We start from the raw sequence: 22,422 nt of genomic DNA, 5'->3' as shown, positions 1-22,422 counted from the left end.
GAAAGACAATCGCCTATGGAATTAGTTGTTCCTGCCAGCAAAAGAAGAAAAATGGTCAAGTGATGGGATAAGCACATGAAGACTTGAGCATGGGAAATTGCTATCTTGGGTAATTTGTTTTTGTGTGACACAGCTGCCCAGCAATGGAACAGAAACTGGGGGTGGGGTTGCCACGGTCCTAACTTTATTGGTCACTCTTTCTTGAACTTGTTTTAGGGTCTCATCCACACTATGCTTTTAAAACACTATTATACCACTTCAAAAGTCTTCACTTTCTGACAAAGAACCCTGGGAACTGAAGTCAGTTAAGGGTGCTGAAAGTATTTAGGAGACCTGTCATAGAGCACCAGTTACCTGTGCATTCAGGGAATTTTACCCAGCATTACAGATCTTCCCCTGGAACTCTGTTTATATAAGCTCTCTGGGAACAACGTTTCAAAACCACTTCTTCAGTGCTTTGCTACACTTTGAAGTCAATGAAAGCTGAAGATGATTATGTATTTTTCTTATGATGAATCTATTACACCTCAAAAACAAACATTCATGGGACTAATATTTCCACTAATGAAGTCAGAACATTTTTCTATGGGCTTCAGAGAAGCTGGTGTTGGCCCCTTGTGAATTCTGTGGGTTTATTTGAGAAGTTTTGATGGATTGTTCTGCAGCAAGTAATTATTTTCTAATAAATACAAAGCTCCGGAGCCCTCAAGAATCTTTAAGCTAAATGAATATGAAGCTACAAATAGGTTTATACAATTTCACAGTTCATTTTCAAGTGATGGTGTCCTGGGAAATATTAGAAACTTTAAATAAAAGCCTTTGCATCATGAGCTATTAATTTTAGAATCACTGAAAAAGAGAGAGACAATTAATGCTTAACTTCTGTGTTTTATGTGGAATACTTTGAACCAGCATGTGTAGAAATGCAAAACTTTGAAACCCCAAAGACTTGTGGGGAGCAAAATGTATGGCAGGGCACCAGTGATTATCTGAGACAATGTAATGTGTAGGTACCTGAAATAAAGTCACAATGGCCTTTATAAAACATTTCAATAACATAACAAACAAGTGCCCTGATTGATCAGGCCAAATGTTCTACTCCAGCATTCTATATCCAACAGTGAACAGTAATATGGCTCTTTGAAACTTAGATGCAGAAGAAGAAGGGTAGAACCTTTCATTGTTTCTCTCAGTTCTCTTGTATTCAGAGGTACATTTCTCCTGAATACTGTCATGTCATTTGCTGTCATAGCTAATGAAATCTATTCACCATGAGCTGTATCCACTATTGCACATGTGGAGTTCCACTTGAGCCATGCAATTAATTCTCTTTCTCCTCTCCCTGCATGACCTCAAAATCTGCTACAGAGGTTCCTACAGAGGGTGGGCAAAGGGCTTTAGGAGAGAAGAAAGTTATGTTCTGTTAGCCAAACAGAAGTCTGCTTGGCTAACAGAACAGCACTGTTGGATGTGAACGCGTTTGTCTAATCAAGGGATGGGGGAACCTGTGACTGTACAGATGTTGTTGGAGTCTAGATCCCATCAACCCCAGTCAGCAAGGCTAATGCTCAAGGATGATGGGGCCTGTATTCCGACGAGATCTGGAAGGTTTCCTGCTCATGATCTAATCTATTTAAGCCAATGGGCATCACCACATCTAGTGGCTGTGGATTCCATATATTAATCAGGTGTCGTGTGAAGAAGTATCTCCTTTTGTCTGTTTGATCTGTTGCCTTCTTTCCCCTTACCTTTTATTTCTAATAAAGCTTCACAATAGGATTAGTGTGTGATTGCCAGGCTCATGATTCAGGAATCCCCACAGGGCTAGATTCCTTTGGGTGCCATGCTATTGGAAGTCTAAGACCAGAGTGGGTAAAGCCAATAATTTACCCTATTCTCAGGGAGAAGCAGAGGGCTGGCTTTGTACTGTTTGTAAATTGCAAGGGATTGGCTAGAGGTGCGGTAGTCCAGGATCCCAGGATTCCCAGGATGTTACCCTTACATCACCATCTTGCCCCCATTTCTGGGCCTGTAGGTAACCTAAAAGGGTGGTGTTGGCAGCAACTACCAGATAGTAGTAAGTAAGGTGTTTTTTTAGTAAGACCCAAGTAGCACCACTGCAAGGCTGTGGTGCAGTAGTTGGGCAATGGGAAAGTGGTGTGAGAGGCTCTTCTGAGCATTACCCTTCTTCACAGATTCTGTTAGATTTCTGGGAGAGACTTCTACATCATGTGAAAAAAATCACATAAAGTGCAAAAATTAATCAGGTAAGAAAAGATCAGAAAACAGCAAGAAGTGCTGTCTGGATGCAGCCGAATTTAGGCCAGTATGCATCTGCTCTGCTGCGTTTCACTGATTTGCAACAAGGCAGGTTATTTAATGAATAATTCTCATTTTCAAAAAGTGCATCAAACAAAAACATTAGATGAACCTAGGAAATCCCAACTTGTCAGCCATGCTTCTGAATGGATAAGTATTTAGGTTCTCTAGTTCTCTCGTTTAAAAGGCTGAACGTAATCTTAACAGCAATGCCTTTAATATGGATTAGTAACATTGTCATGTCGTCTTAAAAAGTAGCAACACCAGATCTTTCTCATCTCGATCATTGTACTCATTTTTATCTTGGCCCAAGATAATACACAACATTGTTATAGCATTATTATTTTTCATTTGTTCCCTATTGATTTGCTGCCAGTAACTTACAGGTCAATTTACAAAGAGATAGAGTATGATTTATTCTTTTTCTAAAAGACTGTGCCACATTGGGAATACTTTTTATAAGGCTGTCAGATCTTTGGGATATTTTTCCTTCTTGCACAAATTAATTATATTAATAGATCAGTGGCTCAGCTCCACCTAGATTTATATCCCGGATACCCTTGACAATTTTGCACGAATAAGTGCACATATGTCTAGAGATAAAAAGTGTCTCTTTTACAACTAGGGCTTATTAATTACTTCTGCCTGAATAATTTCTGGAATGTTTGCCCTGCTTTCAGCGGAGCTGAACTGATACGTTTATAATGCACAGGGCTTAGAGCAGTTTATTTTCGTTTCTGTATTTGCACTGCTATAGTCTGATAACTATGGGTACAATCCACTTCCACCAAGTGAGAGTGGGGGCACCACAAAGGAATATTCTAGGGCAAAAGTGCATGTATCCCCCATATTACTCAATGGCCCAATGTACAGAGCTGTACATGGTGTGCTATGCAAAAGGCTAATGAAGAGTGAATCAAAGTAAAATGGGGTTCAGTGATGTTTTATAAGCTGTGAGCGTGGCTGGATGATTCATGACCTTTTACCAAAAAGGTATGTGTTTGACAGCTTGGACACTATGCAGCAGTGTTTTTATTTTAATGTGTGTAGTCTACACATATATTCGGGGTGTGCCAGTCTGCATCCGTCTGTGTGGCTAAGAAGTACATGCATGGGCCATGTGAATACTGTGTTGCTAAATTATTGCACTGAAGGGACAGCATATCTATTGCAGGTGAAAACAAGTCTTTTCCCCAACTCACTGAAAGGATGCATGGCAGAAAACCTAGACTGGTGAAATACCTGCTGCTTATATAGGACTGGTTCCAGCTGGTGTTTCTGTGCAGTCACCTAAGGTGTTTATAGAAGCCCAGACCACAGTCAGTAACAATGCCTGGCACCATCTCTCAGCTGCTGCTATGTGAGTTCTGCACCTACTGCTAATGCCAGCCATTAGACCCCCCAACCCTCACCCACTGTGTGTTACTGGGTCTGGAAGCCACCTGCCATTTGAAATGTTTCACAATTATTTATATTTATTTATTGCATTTATAGTTCCTCTTTTTCTCCAAGGAGCTCAAAGTGGCACACATGGCTCTCCATTTCATTTAATCTTCACAACAACCTTGTGAGGTAGGGTGGGCTGAGAGGCAGTGTCTGCTTCAGTGAGCTTCACGGCAGAATGGGGATTTGAACCCTGGTCTCCCAGATCCTAGTCCGACATTCTAACCACTACACTGTTGGGATACTGCCAGGGAGACAAAGTCCATCATGGCCCCACGTCGCCTCCGGACGTCCATCGATCTCCCGTAGACACGCAGTATCAGCAATTAGCGACATGAGCTCCAGAAATAGCTTCCCACATTCCAGGGCTGATGCACGCTCTTATCAGCAGATAATGCACAGCGAAAGATGCACGCAGGAGAGCATTTTTCATAAGTTTATTCTGCGTTAGTCAGAACAGAGAAAAACATGACTGCCTGCTTCAGTGTTGAGGCACCGAGAGAAACGAAAGCAACAGAAAACATAAACATCCTGTGAACAGGAAATGTGCAGACTCTGTGACTCACAAAGCCTGCTCCCTTTTAAGGTGGAACGGAAATATCCTAACATACACCACTCTTGATGCTCAGTGCTCTTGAGCGTCTGACATAGCATTGCTGTAGGGCATTGTGGGGGATTTCAGATGGCAGCTGGGGCCCATGATAGGAGGCAGGCCTCCCTTGCTAAAGCCATTTTATCAAGGTTTAAGCCAGATCTCAGCAAAGTAGAGAAGGCAGGGTCACTTGGAGAGTAGTGCATTTGGTTTTGGGTCCTGCTTTGAACATCTTGCCCAAGGTTCCCCCAAAACCTGGAACCAGCACTTACTTCTCTGGATTTCCTACGTCTTTGACAAATCCTATGTCTCCTGAAGTCTCACATAGTGTGCACCTCACTTGTGTGCCTTTCCTTTCCGGAGGCTTGGCTCACAAGTTACTTCTATCCTATTTTGGTTTCAACTCTACTTCCAGTCACCTGGCATCAGCAAGCTGTATTTTGGCTAGCTTTGAAACAGAATATGAATTAAATGATATAAACTACAGGGGCTCAGAGCTGGGAAACAAAAAATAATAATCCCACTGAGATGATCTACTTGGCAATATTGCGTGCGTCTTCCAGCAGAGGTTTCATGAGCAGGTGTTGCACAGATGACATCCCCAACTAATTCCATGGAACACCAGCCAACTGTGTTTGCAGGTGTTTGTGGATTGCCTTGCTGCCGCCCTGGGAGAAAGAAATCCCCGCACCTCTAAAGATCTTGCTCAGCTCGATGAAGCACGTGAAATAAGGAAAGGCAACTGAAAGGAACCTTCTTCTTACTTAGCCAAGAGGATAATATGTTTATGATAACATTTGCATGGACTGTACACACAGTTTGAGAATGTTGTGATTGAATATGGTTAGTGGAAACAAGGCAAAATGAGGAAAGTTTAACTGCAGCCTGCCACTCTTGATAAAGCCTGTTTCAAGGGCCAAATAGCAATGTCTTAATAAGATTTATTTATAGTTCTATGTCATCTTTAAAAATAGTAAGACTGAATATTTCACACGCATCATTTTCATCAACACCTCTCATACTGATCATGGCTGGTCCTGTGTCTAGCAGCTTGGAAACAAAACAGGGTGACTCAATATATCTATAAAATGTGTGTGTGTGTGTGTGTGTGTGTGTGTGTGTGTGTGTGTGTGTAGACACACACAAATACAAAATCTACATTAATGTATTAGTTTATATTAGCTTTTACTGAGATCTGCCATAACCTTTCCATTGATGCTAAGCTGGACAAACGTATTGGCAAGGCAGCTACAGTAATGGCTCGCCTCTCCGAAAGGGTATTGGAGAATATGATGCAAATGACCAATACCAAGATGAAGGTGTACCAGGCTTGCATGCCCAGCACACTGCTTTATGGACGTGAGTCATGGGCAACAGGTGTGATGCCTCCCATATGCCTTCCATATGCACTGCATCAGGAAGATTGGGTGCAGGGGTTTCACATGGCAGGAAAGAGAAACAAAGATGTGCTCTTCCAAGCCCAAATTCCTAGCATTTTCTCACCCCTGTCTCTGCCATGTCTATGCTGGCTTGGTGATGTCCACAGAATAGACATGAAGTCAAACTGCTGGAGATTTACAGTCCCTGTCTCACCGTTTGAAATATAGAGAGTGACCATCATCACTCCTGACTTTTATCATCAGGCAGCCCCCTTGTCCCTTTGCTTACACATACTTGATGCTGCCACGGTGCACAGAATTGGGTGGCAAGATCATGTGAAGTGCACTGAGATCTACAAAAGAAGTGTGTTACACAAATTAAAAATAAACAAATGAAGTAGGATCAGCTTTTAAAAAATGGTTTTATGTCCTAAATGGTCCATTGCAGCCTCCCGTTTGTTGGCTTTGAAGCCCATTTTATTTAGCCATTTGTGCTGTGCTATATTACATTGCCCTTTGATATTAAAAAAAGAACACCACCACCCCTTTCTTAAAGATGCATCTTTGGAGCTAATGGGAACTGCATGATTAATGGCACAAACTGCATTGCTGTTCAATAATAAAACAAAGTCTAACTGGTGAGGGCATCGCAATAATAGTTCTGTGCTAAACTATTTCCGTGTAAATTGTCTGTTAAATGCACTTTTTATTATTTTATATAGCTGCTCATCAATGCAATGTCAAATGGGTCAGTTCCTGTCAAGGTACAGTAGATCCTTGTACACCCGGTAGGTCTCCAAAGTGTGGTGAATGGCTGTCTATTAACAGTTAACAGAAAGGCTGTGAATAATTCATGCCCAGATCCCAAAAGATGAATATGAGAATTCAAATTTAAGGCAGGAAGAAACTTCCTTTATTGAGACAGAACTTGCAGCTATTAGTTGGTCATACATCAGTCCTTTGTAAAGATGTCCCCTGTAACCTCATTATGTGTTTGCAATAAATTAGAAGAAATGTGCTGCCGTGTCTTGCCAAACTCTTCCCCATTCCTCATGCTATTACAGCACAACTGCCCAAGCAAGTCAAGGTATCAGTCAACACATCAAAACCTTAATCAGCAGAGATGTGTACTTGAATGGGGTAGCAAGGAGGGTAGCCATTTATTCAATAACAAGTTCTGGCATAAATACGACAAATGGTGCTGATGCTGAAGCAGCAAAAAGTTTCAATCTCTGGGAGCAGATCTGAATTGTCATGTGATTGGATTCAGGAGAGATTGGCAGTCCAACCTTTACCTGCATGAAAACTTCATTTCAATGTACACAGGTACCGTATTTCTTTCCTTGTATCTTTATGGGTGCACAGAAATGGCATTACATAAATTTGACTACCGTTCTCATCTTGGTCCATCCCAGTCCATCCTTTTAAAGAAAAAAAGAACTTGTATATATCTACCAGCTGCTCTCTTGATATACAGGAGATAGAGATTTTTCCATTGGAGCAAATCATATAGATTAAGCAACCACAGCCATAAAATCCTCTGAGTTTTGAAACCCTGATGAAAGTACAAAGGAGAATGGTGGTTGCTTGCAAAAGAAAAAAGAAAAGTTTCCATTATACTTTCATTATTATTTGATATATTGGCACTGGCACCATAAAATACGCCAAGTCTTTTTTTTTTTTGTTTAAGGTTCTCAAGCCCATGCTATAAAATTGAAAAATTACCAAAGGACTTGATGTCCCCAAGGACATGGGCTGTGAGATGTTGCTCTATTTTCTATATGACACTATTGCATAATATATACAATATTAAGCACTATGGTTTGTGGAAGATAAAGGCCTGAATTCCTCCGAATTTACTCACAAAGAAAGATGCTAAATATAAATTATGGTTTCTATGTACGGCTAAATACCAGGAGCCATCCTAGGGGTGCCCTTTCTCATTTCGGGGGGTGGGGAGAGATTTAGGGGGAAAATCAAAAGGCCTGTTCATGAACATATTCAAGATTAACTTGCAAAAAAGTGCATTTGAAGAATATGCTGTCCCATAATAACTACGTCATTAGTAAATTGAGTGAATTATCCCAGCTACCATTTATATGGAATCAAAGGTCCTTTTGCTATATACACTCAGTACAGAGGGGACCTTTTCATTGCCTGTAACAATGCTTCTGCGTCAGTCTGTGGCCCATCTCTTTGGCAGCCTATCAAAATGGTCTTTCCCTCCATAGGTGGGTCCCAAGAGGACTATGCTGGAAATGCTACACCTATATAGACACTCCATTGTGTGGACTCTTCTTCCTTCCCCTTGTGCTGTGCTATCAGGTGGTGATTGCACAGAGCATAAGAGAGCATTTGGGCCGCTATCTGTGTTATGTACTGAAGTTCTCACCCTGGGCCAGCAGGGGGATACTGTAGATAGTTCAGGTCCACATATGCAAATAAGGGATCGAAAGTGATGTTCAGTGATTGGATAGTTACAGAAAGTTGTTACAGTAACGTTGTACTGGAGCTCTATATAAGCAGGCTGACTGAACCCTTCAGTTCATTTCTGTTCTGGCCTGTGAATAAACAAGAGCTGTTTGAAGAACCGCTGTGTCGTCTGATATGTTCACCCACAACTTAACAATCTGTAGGGACTACCAGTATGAGAACCATTGCTGGCTAAGCCACTGGGCTGGAAGACTGGGAGTGCTGTGATATCATTGTGAATGTTGTGGTGAATTGATGTGTCTTGAGGCATGTCTCCCTTGTCTTAAGTTCCTTGGCTTCCCATGTACTTGGAAGCATGTGGGTATAATCACCAGCCCAGTCCCTGATGGGTGGGCTTTTGCAGAGTTTCCAGTAATACTGGCAACAGTGGGGTAGGGGGAGGTATCTGCTATTTATATGCAGTTTTTGCATTTAAAATTCTGCTGTTGTGTTATACCTCCTGACCTGGGCTGAGCAAATATGGGAGCTGCCATTGGTAAATGGTACAGAAACTTTGGTTGGGTTGGTTCAAAACAGGGAGGCAAGATTAGTGACTGGACATTGTGATTGTATTACATCCATTTTAGTCCTTCGCCGTGGCTTCCACCTGTTTTGAGGCCCAGTGTAAAGTGCAGGTGTTAACATTTAATTAGCCTTCAACAGATTGGGACCAGGTTACTTGAAAGACTGTCTCCTCCATACATACTGTATTCTCAATCCTGGGGGACCTTCTCTGGGTACCCACACCAAATGTGGTGCAGCGAGTAGCTACTGAAGAGAGCACATGTTCAGTTGTGGAACACCCTCCATGGAGATGATTTCCTGGAGAGGATGGCTTTGTTATGCTTCTTCTGCTGAGAGTTGAAGACATTTTTATTTTCCAACATTATTTGAGTTTTAAAATCTTGCAATGATTACAGATACTCTGGATGTTTTTGACATTTTAAGAACCACATAGTATTTGGTGTTGCTTTGAGTGTCATTTTTTGGGTTGTCTGTTGCTGTTTTCAGTCTGGCATAGCTTTCATGGCTTTGTTTGCAAATTTCATTGTTGTTGTTGTTGTTTCACTGCAAGCTGCCCAGGGAACTTTCATTATTGGGTGGCACAGAAATACTGTGAATAAATAAATGTGGGATGTGGAGTGTGTTCCACCTGCATAATCTTCAGATTTCTGCATGGAAAAGGGCCTCATTCTCCCACACAGACATGCCTGCTAGTTGCGATCTCCTTCACAACTTCTTTTTGAGCCTGCAGGACAACACCACCAGGAGTTAAAGTTGGATGCAGCAGTAGGTGGTAAATTTGCTGGAACAATGGAAGAGTGGCCAGGCTGGCAATTCTTGTTTACAGTGTGACATGTTGACATTTATGCTATCTTTTCAAACATTTTCTTTCTAACTATGATTTTTGGGTGTCCTTTGCCGTAGGGCAGGTAGCTGTCAAAAAGAAGGCATTTTTGGCAGTCGTGCCAAAATCCCCTCCCAAATTCCCTCCCTACACATGCATGTCTGGTACCTTTTGTATTGGGCGCAAGGAGAATGTTTCTTATACTACTACTGCTGCTGCTGCTAATAATAATAATAATAATAATAATAATAATAATAATAATAATAATAATTTTTTATTTATATACCACCCATCTGACTGGGTTACCCCAGCCATTTTGGGTAGCTTCCAACAAATTAAAACACAATGACATCAAACATTAAAACTTCTCTGAACAGGGCTGACTTCAGAAGTCTTTTTTAAAGTCAGCTAGTTGTTGTCTGAGAGCCTTTTAATTCATTTTGTGATGCTTAGCAATGAGTTAACTGGGCTTATAACACATAGTATTATTTATCTTATTTGCTGTTTGTTTTTCACTTTTTACTGTTTTCCATCTAGTTATTGCAAGCTGCTTTGTGGCCATTTGACTGTAAGACAGAACAACAACAACAACAACAACAACAAAAGAATATATGAGAAATAAATGGCTGAAGCAAGAATGACAGCAACATGTAATTCTGGGGCAGCCCATCCCATTTTGCCACCTGAGGTGAAACGGGAATGTGCTGCTCCCTGCCCCACCCCTGCTGTGTAGCCTACAACTTCCACCACTGGCAGAATGCCCTCCTCTTGCCAAACTCTTTCAGGGCTGGGGTGCTCCAGAAACTATTGCTGCTCCAGTTATCTGCCCCAGGGGTGGGTAAGATGAGCACCAGCATCATAAGCCATAAGCAGTAGGGCAGGCAGTATGTTACCTCTTGCACTTCTGCCACCTGAGGCAGGTGAACAGACTCTTCTGTAATCATGACCTGAAAAAATAATTATTATTATAAAGGTTGCTGCCAGACTTGGGAAGGGGGCGATAGCCCCAACCCAGCTGCTAAACTGCTGAAGTAGCTCAAAAAGTGTTATAAAACAATAACAGAAATAGGTAAAAGGTAAAGGGACCCCTGAGCGTTAGGTCCAGTTGTGGCCGACTCTGGGGTTGTGCCGCTCATCTCGCTTTATTGGCCGAGGGAGCCGGCGTACAGGTTCCAGGTCATGTGGCCAGCATGACTAAGCCGCTTCTGGCGAACCAGAGCAGCACACGGAAACGTCGTTTACTTTGACGTGCTTTTGAACTGCTAGGTTGGCAGGAGCAGGGACCGAGGAATGGGAGCTCACCCCATCACGGGGATTCGAACCGCGACCTTCTGATCGGCAAGTCCTAAGCTCTGTGGTTTAACCCACAGCACCACCCGTGTCCCCAGAAATGGACAAACCAATAAAAAGGGGGTCAGGTAGAAAGCCCCATCCCAGTGCAACGGTAAATCCTCTCCCTCCTCTCTTCTCCTCTCCTCTCCAAAATTGTTTCAGGAGCTGAATCACCCACCCAAAGTGTCCACCCACCATTCATTACCATGGAATGGGGTGGCAAACTGGACACACCTGTTTCAATTCACCCCCACATTACTCCACTCATTTCCATTACCTCTTCCTATCAAGGAAACCCATACTCTGTACTTCCTTTTCACCTGTCAGTAGTTGAGAATATAGAAAGCTGCCTCACACCAAGTCAGGTCACTGGTCTACCCAGCTCAGTATTGCTTACATTGACTGCCAATGGCTTTCCAGAGTTTCAGAAACATGTCTTCCCCACACCATACTATGTCAGGGATTGAACTGGGTCGTTTTGCATGCAAATCGTGTGCTCAAAGCACTGAGCTATTGCCCTTCCCCACACTTCTGACAGCTGCATCCAGGTCATCAAATTAATTTACAGCATCACAAACTCAAACATGTATTGCCCAGCCATGCCTGTGGTTTCAAAATGCCCTTGGATGTTGTCTATTAATCTTTCTAAATTTCTGCATGATTCATTTTAAGACACTGATCATTTTGCTGGAGAACTTTTTCTTTTCTTTTCTTTTTATTGAGGAGCAGACAAATGTAGTAATATCCGCTTCAGATGGTTTGCAGTTATGACACACCTGAGGACAGATAACTTTCATAAGCCACATCACTTTATAGGCAATGTTCTGGCTGTATCACGATGTGTAATAGTGTTTCCTACGATGGAATGTATACTATTGGACACCCTTCACTAAGGTGCTGCTGAAAGTTCAAAGCAACATCTTGTCCCTCATGTACGTCCTTTCCAACATTTCTGCTCGTGTTAGTTTTCACTTCTTGCCTCTGGAGTATGATCAGAGTTTCTCCAACAACTTTATAAATTAAGGTTGGGCCTAAAATGTGCGCTCGCTCTCTCTCTCTCTCTCTCTCTCTCTCTCTCTCTCTCATATGTTTGGCCAAATTGGGATGGGACTTCAGGGGATGAAATGGGAGATTATTTACTTGGCTGTCAGTTTGAAAGCTGGGGGAGAAAGTGCTTTGACTAGTGGTGAATCTCTCAATTCCGTTCAGTTACCTGTTTTTCCAATCTGAAGTTCAGTTCATCACATTTCCCAGACCAGAGTTTGGGATTTCAAAATAAATAAATAACTCCTCATGAAATTTTGTGAGCATTTTAGTGTGCATTCCTCCCCATAAACACATTTTTGTAGCCAATTTTGTCTAATGGACACATTTTTGCAAGCAATTTCCCGTTATAATGCATTTTTATCCAAACTTTCCAACAATATACACATTTTTGTACCCATCTTTTGGTTACAAATGGCATTATAAAATTTGGAGAGCTGTAAATTTCAAAGGATATCTGTATTTTGGTTTGTATGTTGTCTGGAGAACTGTGAATTAGATAGCTTTGCATTAAAATGTGAAATGAACCAAATCTCACGTCAACTCTCCACTTGCTTCCCATGCATTCCTATGGCCCCTAAGGATATGGGAAGAGAGTTATTCCATGCCCCACATATTCCACTCCCCCACCACAAGTCTTCTCATTTGCAAAGCCTGCTATGTCACAGTAAGATTGTGTGGCTTACAAAGTGATTTATGATCTACCAAAAAAGGCAGTGAAGGGACTGAGCCTCCAACTACCTAAAAGCCACCTCATTAGCAGTAGCTGGGACCACAGTGTGTTGTCATAATTATGTTGACCAATAGGACTGCATTTTGAATCTATTGAGTGTTTCTCACCAACCTAAATGAACTTTGTAGGAAAGTTACAACTACAACAGTGTCTTTTGTTCCTCTAGTTTTTGGCACTAAGATCTGAGACTTAGGGGAAACCCCTAACACATAGTTCTGTTAAAAGTTGAAATTGTGAGGCAGAAAGCCCTAGGGTCAAACATTGTCTTAGAGCTGAAATTACCAAATGGCTATAGAAAAGCCTCCATGTATAAGTCGCAAGTGTCCTCACCCCAATCTGGCCAACCTGCTGACCTATTTAAGGGTGCTGGTGACGGTGTGAATATGATACCCTTTTAATAAGTTCAAAAGTGCTGCATAGATTACATATTTTCTTTGTTTAAATTTGTTTCTTAAACTTTTAGAGCCATGTTTCCACCAATGCTATTTTGGTCAACTTGACTGTGCAGTTATTTTAAAACACAAATCACAGAACTCCTTCACTTTCCTCACATTCCCAAAGTGACATCCATCAAAAGCTTCATGAGTGTGGGATTTCTGGCACTTGTTGGAAACCCTGTCGAGATTTATTAACAGATGGCCACATGTTCTTTTTGGCTTAGAGTGAGTGGAAGGTAATGAAAAGCTGTCAAATGCTGGAAGAACAGAAGCGTTGTTCTATTTTTCTCCCCTCCAGATTCATTGAAGGACTTCTGTAGCATCCCAGACACAAAAGGGAGAGTGGGAACAGTTTTAAAAAAGAAGAGAAAAAAAGAATGGGCCAACGCGGGATTCAAGAAAACCGGCTGTCTGAGCAGTCTGTAACTCCTTATGTACAGCTAAGAAAAGCTTTGTACGTCCAGTATACAGAGGCACGCTGAAAGTTCATTAAATGCAATGTTCTGTGGCATTGGCTTCTGATGTAGAGGCAAATATTGCATAAAAAACAAGCGGACATGAGTGGCTGAACATGTCTTGCCCAGATCAAGGAGCCCCTTTCCCCAAGAGCCTCATGCACATTTTTTTTTTTTATCAGTTGCAAATAATGTCTCAGGTGAAAAATCTAACATAAAATTGTAGGAAGATTTAAACATCTCTTATGGCATCCATTTCAAGAGTCAGTGAGCTAGAAATGTACTGATAGTTGAACATACAGGTTAAACCAACCTGTTTAGAAACACATAGAAACCATGTCAGGCTGGAATGTGTGGTTCAATGTGTGCCCCTGAGGAATAACTCTGAAGAACTGTGGGCTTAATAAACCAATATAGTTCCTGTTGCACCTAGAGGTTGTCTTTTCTGGTGATTGGTGCTTTTCCACTTTCGTTTTGCATTTCTCTGATAGAACTCAATGATCCTCAGAAGTGCTTAACTTTGGCAAAATCATACCTAATCTCTTTATCATTCAGACTACTTCAGTAAGGAGCTGTCCAGTACCAAATTGGAGCTGGGTGCTTAAAGCATTCCTCTGGGAGCTTAAATTGTTCTGTGTAACATTGCTTGGGAGAGTGGTACTGTTATGTGCTGAAGTTCTTACCCTGGGCCAGCAGGGGGATACTGTAGATAGTTTAGGTCCACATATGCAAATAAGGGATCGAAAGTGACGTTCAGTGATTGGATAGTTACAGAAAGTTGTTACAGTAACGTTGCACTGGAGCTCTATATAAGCAGGCTGACTGAACCCTTCAGTTCATTTCTGTTCTGGCCTGTGAATAAACAAGAGCTGTTTGAAGAACCGCTGTGTCATCTGATATGCTCACCCACAACTTAACAGGTACAGCTCTACCAACCTGCCAAAGTTGGCCCCTATGGGTGGGAGAGATAAGGATCCAGCCCTGGTTTAAGATATGGAGTTACAAAGGAAATAAAAAACATAACTAAACAGACACTAGTGAGAAATTTATGTCAAGGCAGCACAATCAGTACAGGTAATTTATTTAAAGTCACTTCGGAGCCCTATACTAATTTCTCAGTTCTAGAGAACGTGTGTTTCTCCTGGAAGACTTATAAGCTGGCATGGTGATAAGGTTCTGCTGCGCCCTATAGATATGCGCAGAGGCCCGGAAGCCAGATTGTATAGTCAATGAGTTAATGACAATCATTGACAAGGCATTGCCTGAAGGGCATTTACTGCTCTGTTACTTGCAATTCTGCATTTAGTCACATTTGCTTAGCAATCTAAATCGTGTTGTTAACTGCTGACAGCAGCAATTTCTAATGTGTCTCTGGTATCAAGAATGATTACTTTATGATTTATAACTGACCAAGTGCTTATTCATAACAAGGAGTGGAACAAATGTAGTAGTTAAACTAAATGAGAAACGCAGGAAGAGATGATGCCAGGCTATCTCTATGTACTGTGACCTTTCAAAGTCTGTTGCCAGGTAGATTTTCCCATAAGTCCATTAAAGGAGGACAAGGTAGTTGCTCTTTATAGGCGCAGCATGAGTGGGTCAGTAAGCTTGTGATATTATAAAGGCTTCTGGGCTACAACTAACTGGCTGACTCAGTCACCCATTGATGAGGGTAATCAGAGTGGTTGAGGTTCTTCCGCAGCAGACAGAAAGCTATAATTTTTTAATATATATCATCAAAGATAGTTTTGTGACTAAAAAAAGTATATGTGTAGAAAAACGAGTCACACACTAATGCATACCTAACAGTCATTGCTGATTAGGGATGGGGCAAATTTTGGAAACAGGAGTCATAAGACGTTAAGAGTGGTCCTGCTGCATCAGGCTGTTGTTGTTTAGTCATTTAGTCATGTCCGACTCTTCGTGACCCCATGGACCAGAGCTCGCCAGGCCCTCCTGTCTTCCACTGCCTCCCACAGTTTGGTCAGACTCATGTTTGTAGCTTCGAGAACACTGTCCAACCATCTTGTCCTCTGTCGTCCCCTTCTCCTTGTGCCCTCAATCTTTCCCAACATCAGGGTCTTTTCCAGGGAGTCTTCTCTTCTCATGAGGTGGCCAAAGTATTAGAGCCTCAGCTTCACGACCTGTCCTTCCATTGAGCACTCAGGGCTGATTTCCTTAAGAATGGAGAGGTCTGATCTTCTTGCAGTCCATGGGACTCTCAAGAGTCTCCTCCAGCACCATAATTCAAAAGCATCAATTCTTTGGTGATCAGCCTTCTTTATGGTCCAGCTCTCACTTCCATATATCACTACTGGGAAAACCATAGCTTTAACTATACGGACCTTTGTCGGCAAGGTGATGTCTCTGCTTTTTAAGATGCTGTCTAGGTTTGTCATTGCTTTTCTTCCAAGAAGCAGCCCTCTTTTAATTTCGTGGCTGCTGTCACCATCTGCAGTGATCATGGAGCCCAAGAAAGTAAAATCTCTCACTGCCTCCATTTCTTCACCTTCTATTGGCCAGGAGGTGATGGGCCCAGTGGCCATGATCTTCGTTTTTTTGATGTTGAGCTTCAGACTATATTTTGCGCTCTCCTCTTTCACCCTCATTAAAGGGTTCTTTAATTCTCCTCACTTTCTGCCATCAAGGTTGTGTCATCTGCATATCTGAGGTTGTCAATACTGCATCAGGCTAGTGTCCCATCTAGTCCAGCATTCTCAGACAGTATCCTGTGGTCAACCAGATGCCAATGAGAAGCCTCAAAGCAGGACTTGAAGGCAACAGCACTCTCCCTCCTGTGGTTTCCAGCAGTTGATATTCAGATACATCCTGCTTCTAGCTGTGGAGACAGAGCATCATGGCTATTTGATAGCCTTCTCCTCCATGAATTTTTCTAATCGTCTTTTAAAGCCCTCCAAATTGATAGCCATCACGGACTCTTGTGGGAGCAAATTCCATAGTATAACTATGCATTGTGTGAAGAAGTTCTGTCTTTTGTCTATCTTCAATCTTCCAGCATTGAACTTCATGGGATCCACCAAGTTCTAGGAGACAGTGAGAAAATCTTTTCTCTATTCACTTTCTGCATGCCATGCACAATTAAACTAAGTAACTTGGGAAGTTGCCTTATATCGAATTAGGCCATTATTTAATCAAACTCAGTATTGTATACTCTGACTTGCACCACTGAGCTATGGGTTCTCCTCAGTTGAAGAAACTCACTTCACATTTGGTCCAGACTCAAAATGGGTGCACACCCTAAGACAACCACCTGAGAGCCTCCAATTCTCCAATCAAAGGATTCACCTTGAGAAAAAGGGTAAAGAGAACATTGGCTAAAAAGCTCCCTTTTCATGCTGATTGGGTGGCCCTAGGATGCTCAAGAGAGCACCCTGTTGTATAAATAGTAATGGGTCTTGCCCACCTCCCACCCCAACCCCGTGTTCCTGAACCACTACATCACTGGTAAGGCAACATGTAAATCAATGCCAATGTGGTGTGCTAGCCAGTCTGTAGACATGCACCAGAGCGGCCATGTTCATAATGCAGACTCTTATGAAGCTCAGTTGGTGATGTTTGGCCAATGGCCATTCCTCAGCAATATCTACATTTGCAGTGTTTTTGTGAGGATTAAACAGAAAGGAATTTTTATGTTCACAGCACTGAGCTCCTAGGGGGAAAGGGTGGGATACAAATCTGATTAGTGCAGGTGTGTGTGTGTGTGTGCCATCCCCACCCCCACGTACACAAGGCTTTGCGCTTGGCGTGGGGAGACTTTACATGGCTTTATGTTTCAAAGAATAGCTAGTGAATATGCATCTATTACAGTAATTTGTTTGTTGTAAACAGCTTGCATGAGAAGAGCTACCCCCCAAAGTCCACAAGAAGACAACAACGAAATGCAAAGTGACTGTATGAAACAACATTTGTGCATTTTCCATTGATCCTTGAATAATTAGCTGTGCCCTCTGCTTGGATGCAAAGATTCTGCTAATATGTTTGGGCATTTCAGATTATCCCCGAGGAGCAAACTTCCTCCTCCCCCTTTGATCCTTAAAAGGGAAAGGGGGAGAATGTCACACGGGATCAGTCAAATAATAAGGCTTTAGGGAAAGCTGGATTCATTTGTGCCATTTGTGATCATAACGTCTCCAGCGCCAATTACTTAGCCATGGGGTGGACTGATTGCACTTTCATGTCTCTTTGTTTTTTGTTATTGCTGCCATTCATTATTGCCTGCAGAGCTTCTTTTCTGATCTCAGATGCAATAACGTAAGAATCAGTAAGAGACATTGAATACCCTCAAGCCCAAAAGCCTCTTAAGTATTGAGGTGGGGAGAGAAACATATTGGCACAAGTCTTTCCCCTCCCCGCTCTCCTAAACAACAAACAAATAAATAAATGATACTTTCCTCATTGCTATTTCTGTTACTTCTCTCTTGGCCTTGGCCTTGTGTGGTCCTTTCTTTAGAAGAACATGCTCTGTTAATGAAGCTTACATAATGTGGCTTCTGCACACAAAAGTAATTATTTATGCTGAAGTCATAACTGTTTGTTGTAGTATAAGCAAGAAGTAATGCACCACAGGGGGAAACTGCTGTTTTTCCTGTCCTGTACAACTATACCTGCTTCAATGCAGCAAGGGAATCCAACATGGTGCCCTCAAGATTTTGTTGACTACTGTTTCCTTCAGCCCTGACCATTGGCTATTACAGTGGCTACCCCTGTGCTACAGCATATATCTAACTGTGTAGTTTTCTTGGGAGGGTATCTGGGAGAAGATTAACTCATGTGACATCCACTTCCTGCAATGAATATATTGCTCTGGTCAGCAATGGGAGAGATTTATGGGAGAATAAATTTGAGGTGGTGATGGAGGGAGGTGGCCCACAGCAATTACTCAGTGAATTCCATTGTGGGAACCACCATTACTGCCAAGCACTTCCCTTATCCCTAGGCTGATGATATAACTAGTAGAACTTAAGGTTTGGGATACTGGCCATAGAGTCACCAGTTGAGGAGCCCTACTCCATGGCTACCATCATTTTGGTATCATTAAAATAATCCCATGAGTCTGATCAATGTTGCCAAAACATAGTTGTCCCAAACTAATGAGGAAAAACAGCATGGAGAATAGGTGTCTGTACATGGGTTGCATTATCATACTGATAACTGCATTAGAAGGTTAAACACGGATCCATATTCAGGTGGAATGCATCCAGTGCAGTCCCTGCCTAAACTGGATGGTGTGAGTTGGGCAGCATGCGCCTATCAGATTTATAATTTGGATATGAGTGTAGGTTGCCACTCACAGCTTTAAGCCTCTAATTTATGACAAAGCATCCATCAAAGCCATGAAACGGTTATTGGAAGAACAATCGAACTATAATTGGTAAGGTAAAGGTAAAGGGACCCCTGACAGTTAGGTCCAGTTGTGGCCGACTCTGGGGTTGCGGCGCTCATCTCGCCTTATTGGCCAAGGGAGCCGGCGTACAGCTTCTGGGTCATGTGGCCAGCATGACTAAGCTGCTTCTGGAGAACCAGAGCAGCGCACGGAAACACCATTGACCTTCCTGCTGGAGCGGTACCTATTTATCTACTTGCAGTTTGACGTGCTTTCAAACTGCTAGGTGGGCAGGAGCTGGGACTGAGCATCAAGGAAGCGCCAGAATGTGCTTCTTCGTCAGTAGCAGGGGAGGGTTCGGAGCAGGAACTGTCAGAAGAGGAAGACAGGGAAATGATGCATGAAGCAGAACAGGGGTTGGAGAGTAGTCAGGCGGAGCAGGGGGTCAGAGATGGTGAAGAGCCCTATAACCCACCAGAGCCAGGAGAAGGAAGTTTAGATTCAGAAATGGGGGGAGCATTCACATCAGCACAGGCAAGGAGGGAAATGAAATGTAAAGATCAAAGATGTCTCGCGAGGTCTCCACGCCTACTTTGTTGGTGCCGGAATTGAAAGAAGCCACTCCCCAAATCTGACTTGACAGGTTTGGACGCATGATTTTGAACTGTAGCTGTTCTTTTGTATATATGTAATAAAGACTGTAAATATCACGCTGCGTGTACTGGAGTGTTACTGCAAAGAGGGAACACCAACTGGACACTGAGCAACGGGAATTCACCCCATCGCAAGGATTCGAACCGCCAACCTTCTGAACGGCAAGCTCTAGGCTCTGTGTTTTAGACCACAGCGCCACCCACGTCTGTATAATCTGTAAGATCATATAAATAGAAAACCTTGCTGGATCAAACCAAAGGTACTCCAGCATTCTGTTTCTAGCAACAAGCAACTAGCAGTCTCCAGCAAGCAAACAAGACAACTGAGAAGGCCAAGAGCCTTCTTCTCTTATTTGCCCCCAGCCTTTCGTATTCAGGATCTGCTTCCTCTGAAGATTGACGTTTAATCAAGCTGTTGTGCTTAATTGCCATTAATAAGATAAATTTGTTGCATACTTTTAAAAGGTAATCTAACTAGAGGCTATCATTAATCATGTGCATTTAGCTCCATAGCTTTTGTCTATCCTTATGGTCATAGTAGTTTATTGCAATGATCTTGCAAACTTGTGGCAATGTAGTGTTGCCTTGTCAATGTTTCTGATTTTCTATTGGCTTTCCTTTTTGAAATGGTGCTTGTCCCCACCGCACCCCAGCCGCCACTGCTATGTCTGAAGCGCCACTCGGCCAAGCTGATAAGGCTCATCTTCTTCCTCCTAGCTAAGCCTTTGGAATCGCCTCCTGACGTGTTTAATGACCTCGAGCCTTTGATAAGGCTCCAAGGCACATTCTCCAATACAGCAGAGTTCCCAGCACAGGGAAGAGACGAGAGGTTTGGGCTACATTGTAAAGAGTTTTATTTCTAAACTACTCAGTCAGAAAAGACATCCTCTCTCTATGAAAGCAGAGAGCAACTGAAACAAAGGAACAAAGGAACAAAGGAAACAGAAAACCACTAACGTCACATCCCGTCTCCCCTCCCGTGAGACTTCCAACAGCCTGGAAGGTCTCTGGAATGTAAACAGAGCCTTGTGACTCCAAGCAGCTGCATAGTGATAAGGACAGAAACTAACATCCTATAGCAACTTATATGATGTAAGTAATGTATTATTTCAAGAGCAGCTTGTCTCCTTTATCCATTTTATCTCCAAGATGTACACAAACATTTCTGCATCAGACATTTCACCCAAACCTTCTGTTCTCTCTTGCCTGTTTAGCCATTCTCGGATCATTCTGCTGTGATGAAACAGCCTGTGTCACTTGCTTGACTTCTGTCTTCAAGGGATGTAAACAACAGCACTAAGACAGATGTTTCCATGAATCCATGAAGAATCAGATGTCTTGCTGTTGGGGCAATTTCTGCTTGAGTTAAATAGTCCCAACACTCCAGCTTTGGGCTCTGTCATGTGTTAGCAACCTACATTTTATATTAATCTTAAATTGTCAAAACCAATTTGGTGGTATGTATAGCAGCTGGGAAATGGCAAGATTGCATTTCTAGAAAGAAATACTAGAATTATTAAGGTTATTAATTGGGGGAGGGTTATGTTAGTGATCTGAAAAATCCAAACCAATAATATTATTTTTAAATATACTTTTATTATGGGCAAAAATAAGGCAAACTTCTCTGGGTCAAAGACAGATACAGATCTTGGATAGAGAACCCTCAGTCTGCAGGCTGCACATACCCCTCAGCCAAATTTCATGTGAATCACAACATCACTCTGGTGCTTTTCCAATTTTCTTCTCACTTGGTGTCATGCCTATTTCTGGCATGAATAATTCATGGATGAATTGATTGAATCCATGGATCTGAGGGTGAATCAGTCACCCCACAGGTAGATACCTTCGAGGAACAGACAGGGCCCCCTGAATCCAATGCAGAGAATTCTCTTGAGGAGCTCTCTGAGTTGATACATGATGGGGAAGCCCTGGAATGGCCAGGAACTATTGAGTCTTCCAGTTGCTGGAAACAAAACTAATCTCTGGCTCCTCATTCCTGATACTAGTTTCATTGTCTTGCTGTGTTGTACCTTGGAAGGACTTTCTGTGATTTTGTTCTTGAACTGTTTCTGACTCACGTTTGGACCTTGACTGATTCTTTGTGCTTGACCCTTGGCTTGTTTGGACTGTGCAGCATCTGTAACCCTGACCTCATTGGTGAGTACTTTGGCAAAGGCTTATAACTCTTGTAACTAGAACCTTAGCCCATCAGCCATTTTCCTGGAGCACGATACCTGCTTCCCTCTCAGTACCCACTCAGGGTGGGAAATAGCCACTTTTTCACTGCCTCTCCTCACCACAGTTGCTGTCACTCAGTCATTTGCTACTTCCTCATGACAGCCCTCCCTCCACAACTGCCCCGTAACAGACCCCACCACTACCTTCCCCTCTTTGCTCAGAGATTGCTTCTTCTTGAATCCCTTCCACACACATTATCCATTGCTGCTCAGCTGCTGCTGTTTCCCCTGCCTACAGCTTCTCCTTATACGGAAGGATGACTCTGGTTAGGGGGTGAGCAATCTAACCATAGAGATGAAGTCACCATACAAATGAAGTGAACATAGAGATGAAGCCTAGATGGACAGTCTGGAAAATGGCTGAAAAGTGATTCTGAGAAGAAGTGGTGATAGAAAAAGAAAACGAGTGTCTCTGCCCATCATTGGACCTTGTTCCACCCACCAATGCACACAGATCCCAACTGTCCTTTCCCATGGGACAATGACTATTCAGAGAAAACAGGTTCTCCACTCATAATATGTTGAGAATATGGTTTAAAATGATCCATGAAAACATCATCAAGTAGTAGGAGCATCCATGGAGTTTTCATTTCCTCCATTTAGTGTGTGTGTGTGTGTGTGGAGAATTGGCTGT

Source organism: Podarcis bocagei (genome assembly GCF_964188305.1).
Source record: "Podarcis bocagei genome assembly, chromosome: 9".
NCBI classification, from domain to species: Eukaryota; Metazoa; Chordata; class Lepidosauria; order Squamata; family Lacertidae; genus Podarcis; species Podarcis bocagei.
This window is presented reverse-complemented; position numbering follows the sequence as displayed.